General features: G+C 44.1%; 1 pseudogene; it reads left to right on the top strand.

Annotated features, from left to right (window-relative positions):
* The first annotated feature begins 2,335 nt into the window (after window positions 1–2,335).
* Window positions 2,336–3,048, top strand: LOC112616940 (annotated as a pseudogene).
* The last annotated feature ends 3,163 nt before the right edge of the window (window positions 3,049–6,211 follow it).

The following is a 6,211-nucleotide window of genomic DNA, read 5'->3' as shown; positions in this document are numbered from 1 at the left end:
AGTTATTCCCCAAGTTAACAGCAGAAAAAATATATAATAATCTCAGTAGATACCAAAAAAAGTTTTAATTCAACCCTGTATCTTATTAATGCAAAAATCATCTCAGCAAATTAGAAACAGTGAATTCCCTTAATTTGATACATGATATCTGTAAGAGATGTACATCTAACATCTCACCAAATTGTAAAATATTAAAATACTGAAAACTAACAATTTCTTATTGAAATAGGAAAACTGCCAATAACTGGACCCATTCTCTCACCCCCTGCCCCACGCTTTTACCACCTCATCCAATAAAAACCCAAGGAGTTTCAATAGTGCCTTCTGGAATGATAAAATTTTCACCATAGTCCTATCACCGCCCAAAGCAATTAGCAAGGTAAATAAGTGTTAGTCCCCACATGACTGGATTCTGGTATCCGACTTCTTGTACAAGACAGAATGCTATAAAAACCTACAGTCAGGGATGAACTGAGCCATTTGCTCTTTTCCTAGACTAGCTATGTGCCTGGGGCGGTCAAGCCTTGGGAAGCTGAAGCTATGGAGTTCCATCCATCAATCATGGAAGAGTTGTCTTGGAGGCAGGCAGGTCCAGAGGCCCACATGCCATGACACCTGAACCAAGAGCAAGCCTGAGCGTGGGCACTGGATAACTTCCCTGTGCTGAACCGCCACTCCTGCCAATGCCATCAGCTCTGCGGGAGCTCTGCTGCGCGCTGGCTGCTGCACGGCACCTGCACAGGACACAGAGCCCTTCCCAGAGATGAGAGGGGCCAAAAACGCCCTCGAGACTCCCATGTCCAGGAGTCAATGGCTGAAACCACAAACAGGCTCCAGTCGCCTCAAGAAGACGCAGATGCTACCGACGGTGGGGTCCAAAGCGTCCTGAACCAGCCTGGAGATGCCAGCGCCTGCGGAGGTGGAAGGACACACGCCCAGGGCGCCCTCTGCAGTCCAGGCCGCCCACGGAAGCTGCTGAAACTCCACGATTCCATCAGAAGGAACCCTGAAAAGAGAGGAACCCCAGCAGCACGCCGCGCTTAACTGCTGCCTGGGAAGGTGTCCGAGGCACCCCAGTGCGGACCCTCTTGCCGTCCCTGAGGACATTTGCACTGGAACTGTGCCCTGCACGCATAAGAGCCTTGAGGTCTCTGCTGTGGAGATCAGAACGTACTAAACATTTTTCATTTAGAAAAACTCTCTTCATGGAATGAATAATATGTAACATGCTTAGGAACTGTTCTTTTTAGATCTACTCAAAATTGCTATGGTTCCTCCATTGAAACTGTACACTCACTTTGATTAAAGACTTTCCCTTATCCTCCACCTGTGGAATTGATTTTGAGCTAGTAAATCAAGATTGGTTTAAATGGGCTGGGCGCAGTGGCTCAAGCCTGTAATCCCAGCACTTTGGGAGGCTGAGGCAGGAGGATCACGAGGTTCGGAGATCGAGACCATCCTGGCTAACACGGTGAAACCCCATCTATACTAAAAATACAAAAAATTACCCGGGCTTGGTGGCAGGCGCCTCTAGTCCCAGCTACTCGAGAGGCTGAGGCAGGAGAATGGCGTGAACCGGGAGGTGGAGCTTGCAGTGAGCCGAGATTGTGCCACTGCACTCCAGCCTGGGCGACAGAGAGATACTCAGTCTCTCAAAAAAAAAAAAAAAAGATTGGTATAGATTGGTATAAATGGGCCTAAAGCAGACAGAAAGGGGGCAGGGATCCAGCTCAGGGCTTTTTTTTCTTTTTTGAGATGGTGTCTTCCTGGGTCTCCCAGGCTGGCATGCAATGGTATGATCATGCTTTAGTCTAAATTCCAGGGGGCCTTTGAGGAGCTGTGAATACTAACAAGGTGGGAGGGGACGGCTGGGTGGATCACTTGCTGGAGTCGCTTCAGAACTGACCCGTGACCCTCCATATGAAGTCAGGGAACAGGCATTAGCAGTGTTCTTTAAATCAGGGGTCCCCAGCATTTTTGGCACCAGGGACTGGTTGTGTGGAAAATAATTTTTCCATGGGTGGCGGGTGGGGAGACAAGGATGGTTTTACGATGAAGCTGTTCTACCTCAGGTCATGAAGCATCAGATTCTCAGCAGGACGGCGCAAGTTCACAATAGGGTTGGCGCTCCTATGAGAATCTAGTGTCTCGGTTGATCTGACAGGAGGCGGATGCTCGCTTGCCTGCCACTCACTTCCTGCTGTGTTGTAGGGTCCCTAAAGGGCCGCTAGACCCGAACTGATCCGCTGCCTGGGAAGTTGGGGACCCCTGCTTTAAACGTTACATTGTAATAAGGGGTGGAGGCTGGGGTTGGGAAGTCCTTAGCGTGGAATCGATGGCGCCTGTGCACTGCAAAGTATTTTGGGGTGTAATGGGTGGAGTGGGGCAGGTGTAGCCTTTTAATCTAATTGTTCCCTGTGCTGCTCACACATCTCTCAGACTGCCTGCACCATCAAGATCTGGACTTCAGAGCACGTCTTTGACCACTTGTGGGAAACTGTTACAACAGTTGCAACGCACAAATACCCAAACCCTATGAACCTGAGCATGGTGCGGGTTGATGTGTTGGAGAGACTTATAAAATCCCTCTGGAGAGCTGCACAGCCACAGGTTTCTCCGCAAAGAGTGAGAACTGCAAGACTTTTATTGGTGCAGCAAAAAACAGAACATATGTGCTAGAATATTCTGTAGTTAATCCTGTAGAGAAGAGAAAACAATGGAACTTAAATCTACTAGTATTTCACTTGCAAATACGGTTTCAGTAGATGAGAGAGTTATATGCAAACCACATTATCAGTACCCAGAAAAAAAAAAAAAAAAAAACTATTTTGACTCAAGAAGCTATTATCACTGTGAAAGCAGTCAGTCTCAGCAGTTACCCTGAAGGACTCATGGCAAGAATGATATCTTCAAATGCTAATAAAGGGCAAGAAACACTGGAATGGGTCATACATAAATTACATGTTAAAAAAAGAAGTATGGATGGCTTCCACAAGAGGAAGCATAAGAACTCTGGTGGTGGCTGCAGCAGCCTTTGTAGAGAATTGATAATGAACGTGTGTAGACAAGTACCCCACGTCTCTCCAAGCTTGCAATATATTTATTTTAAAAATATAAATATGTTTTAAGTAGAATTTTTTTAAGTAGGCTGATATAAGACAGTGACTTTAGATCAAAACAGATGCATGGCTTCTAAATAAAAGGGATCATCTGAAATTAGTGTTGTTTGAAATGATTGGCTGATTTTGAGGATTCCAGTATTTATGTAAAAATTTAACCCTTTTTTTTTTGAAAGAAATTCTTTTTAACTTTTATTTTAAGTTTGGGGTACACTTGCAGGTTTGCAGTTTGTTATTTCAGTAAACTTGTGTCGTGGGGGGTTGTTGTACACGTTATTGCATCACACAGGAATAAGGCCTAGTACCCAGTAGTTATTTTTCCTGATGCTCTCCCTCCTTTCACCATCCACCCTTCAATCAGCTCCAGTATCTGTTGTTCCCCTCTTTGTGTCCATGTGTTCTCATTATTCAACTCTGGCTTATTAGTGAGAACATGTGGTATTTGCTTTTCTTTTTCTGCATTAGTTTCCTAAGGATAATGGCCTCCAGCTCTGTCTATGTTCCTGCAAGAGGCATCATCTTGTTCTTTTTTATGGCTGCATAGTATTCCATGGTGTATATGTACCATATTTTCTTTATCCAGTCTACCATTAACGATCAGTTAGGTTAATGTCATGTCTTTGCTATTACATGAATGTTTATGTGCAATGAACATACACATGTATGTATCTTTATGATATAACAATTTATATTCCTTTGGTACAAACTCAGTAATTGGATTACTGAATCAAATGGTATTTTGGGAGTTTTGTTGTTTCTTTGTTTGTTTTGGTCTTTGAGGAATCACCACACTGTTTTCCACAATGGTTGAACTAATTTATACTCTCACCAATAGTGTATAAGCAAAATTTTAACTTTTTTTAAAAAGTACTTGAGAGTTTGCATTGACATTGAATCAATGTAATGTAGATTTTTAAAGCTTTTTACACATTGGAACTCTACCTGGCTTTTGTCCAACCACAGAACAAAGCAGAGCTATCTCTTATGTACACATATTTGTTCTGCTTAGATTCCTCTTCTTATAAAACCACACTCCTGCTCCTCTAATAGCCCATTATTCCATTAACCAATTAACCATTCATCCATAAATGGATTAAGACATCAAAAGGACAGAGCCCTCAAGATCAAAAGGACAGAGCCCTCAAGATCTTAAAGGCCCCATCAATATTGTTACATTGGGGATTAAGTTTCAACATGAGTTTCAGAACGGACAAACATTCAAACCACAACGTCCTTGAATGCCAATTAATTGTAAAGAGAAATTAATTGTTATCTTAGATAATGTGATGGTTATTTCAACTTGAACCCTTTTAAAGGTCTAGGGGATAAAGGCGCTATGAATGCAGCCCTGACTTTGGCTCCCTCAGGGCTGCTTCTGTGTGCAACACCCAGGTTAGATTATCTACTAAGGGTCTCTCTGGGCTGGCCAATCTGAAAGCAATATGCAATTGTGTAATCCAAGGGCTCCTGAACACAGAGGAGAAAGTGTTTCATTCAGTCTCACAGCAGGAGACACCAGTTTACACTTTTATACTCTTCTTGCCAATTGGACGGTCTTAATCAGATAGTAGGAAGCTGAGTGGTGACATTAATTCTAAGAGCAAATTATAACACAGGATGGAATTAGTGGGATTAACATAAAACCCTAATATCTAGGCCAAGGTGGGCAGATCAGGAGGTCAGGAGATCGTGACTGTAATGTAAATGGGGAGCTGAGCAAGAAGACACCAGGCAGATGAGAACAAAGCTATCCTTTATTGGGCTCGCCGGGGAGGTTCACCGGTCCTCTAGGGGGAGGGCCGAGGAAGTCGCGCTCCGGGCGGGTATCGGGGGCCTTTTATAGGGCAAGGTAGGTGGGGTTTGTAGGCTTCGGTTTTCCTGAGTTAGGTTTTGATTTCTGGGGAATGACGTGTCCAGAAGCTTACACAGAGCAGGGGTTCTTTGGTGGGCGCGGGCTTTTTTCGCGCTGAGAGTCTTAGCAGGAAGTGAAGGGCGGGGAGTCGTAAAAAAGGGCCTGCCATGCCGGGTGATACCGCCATGTTGGGTCTAGATTGCTGCCTAACATTGACCATCCTGGCCAACATGGTGAAACCCCATCTCTTCTGAAATACAAAAAATTAGCCAGATGTGATGGCAGTCGCATGTAGTCCCAGATACTCAGGAGGCTGAGGCAGGGGAATCGCTTGAACCCCAGAGGCAAAGGTTGCAGTGAGCCGAGATCACACCATTGCACTCCAGCCTGGCGACAGAGCAAGAATCCTTCTAAAAAAAAAAAAAAAAAAAAGAAAAAAAAATCCTAACACCTTAGATGAAATTACCTAGAGTTAAACTCAATCTGTGATAGGGTGGTTTAGGAGATAAAAAGAAAAGGTACTCATTAACCTGTGGAGGGAAAGCTCTTTTGAGAAACCCTGGTTAATAATTATTATTGCCCCAATTCACATTGCTAGTCCTAGAGCAGAGACTGGAATCTTGTTCTCTCAGCAGAGAAAAACTTGAGAGAGAGGAATGTTCTCAAAGAGAATTTGGGATGTTAGTGAGAAACAGGGCAGTGGTAATCACTCAACTCTTTCTTTTCCTTTTTGTCTTTTTTTTTTTTTTTTTTTTTTTTTTGAGACAGAGTCTTGCCCTGTCGCCCAGGCTGGAGTGCAATGGCACATCTCACTCACTGCAACCTCCACTTCCCGGGTTCAAACAGTACTCCTGCCTCAGCCTCCCAGGTAGCTGTGATTACAGGCACCAGTCACCATGCCCAACATGCCCAGCTAATGCCCTGGTGATGGAGTTTCACCAGGTTGGCCGGGCTGTTCTTGAACTCCTGACTTCATGATCCACCTGCCTCCCAAAGTGCTGGGATTGCAGGCGTGAGCCACCACACCTGGCCTTTGTCTTTTATTTTCTATTTGTTTTGTTGTGGTAAAATACACATAACAAAATTTACCATCTACCTGTTTTTAAGTGTACAGGTCATAATGTTGTGCAACCTTCATCAACAATCTTCACAGTTCTTTTCATCTTGTAAAACTTAAACTCTGTACCCTGTAAACATAAACTCCCCATTCTTCTCTCCCCTATCTTCTGACACCGTACTA

The sequence above is a fragment of the Theropithecus gelada genome, unplaced genomic scaffold, assembly GCF_003255815.1.
Source record: "Theropithecus gelada isolate Dixy unplaced genomic scaffold, Tgel_1.0 HiC_scaffold_1448, whole genome shotgun sequence".
Classification (NCBI taxonomy): Eukaryota; Metazoa; Chordata; class Mammalia; order Primates; family Cercopithecidae; genus Theropithecus; species Theropithecus gelada.
This window is presented reverse-complemented; position numbering and strand designations above follow the sequence as displayed.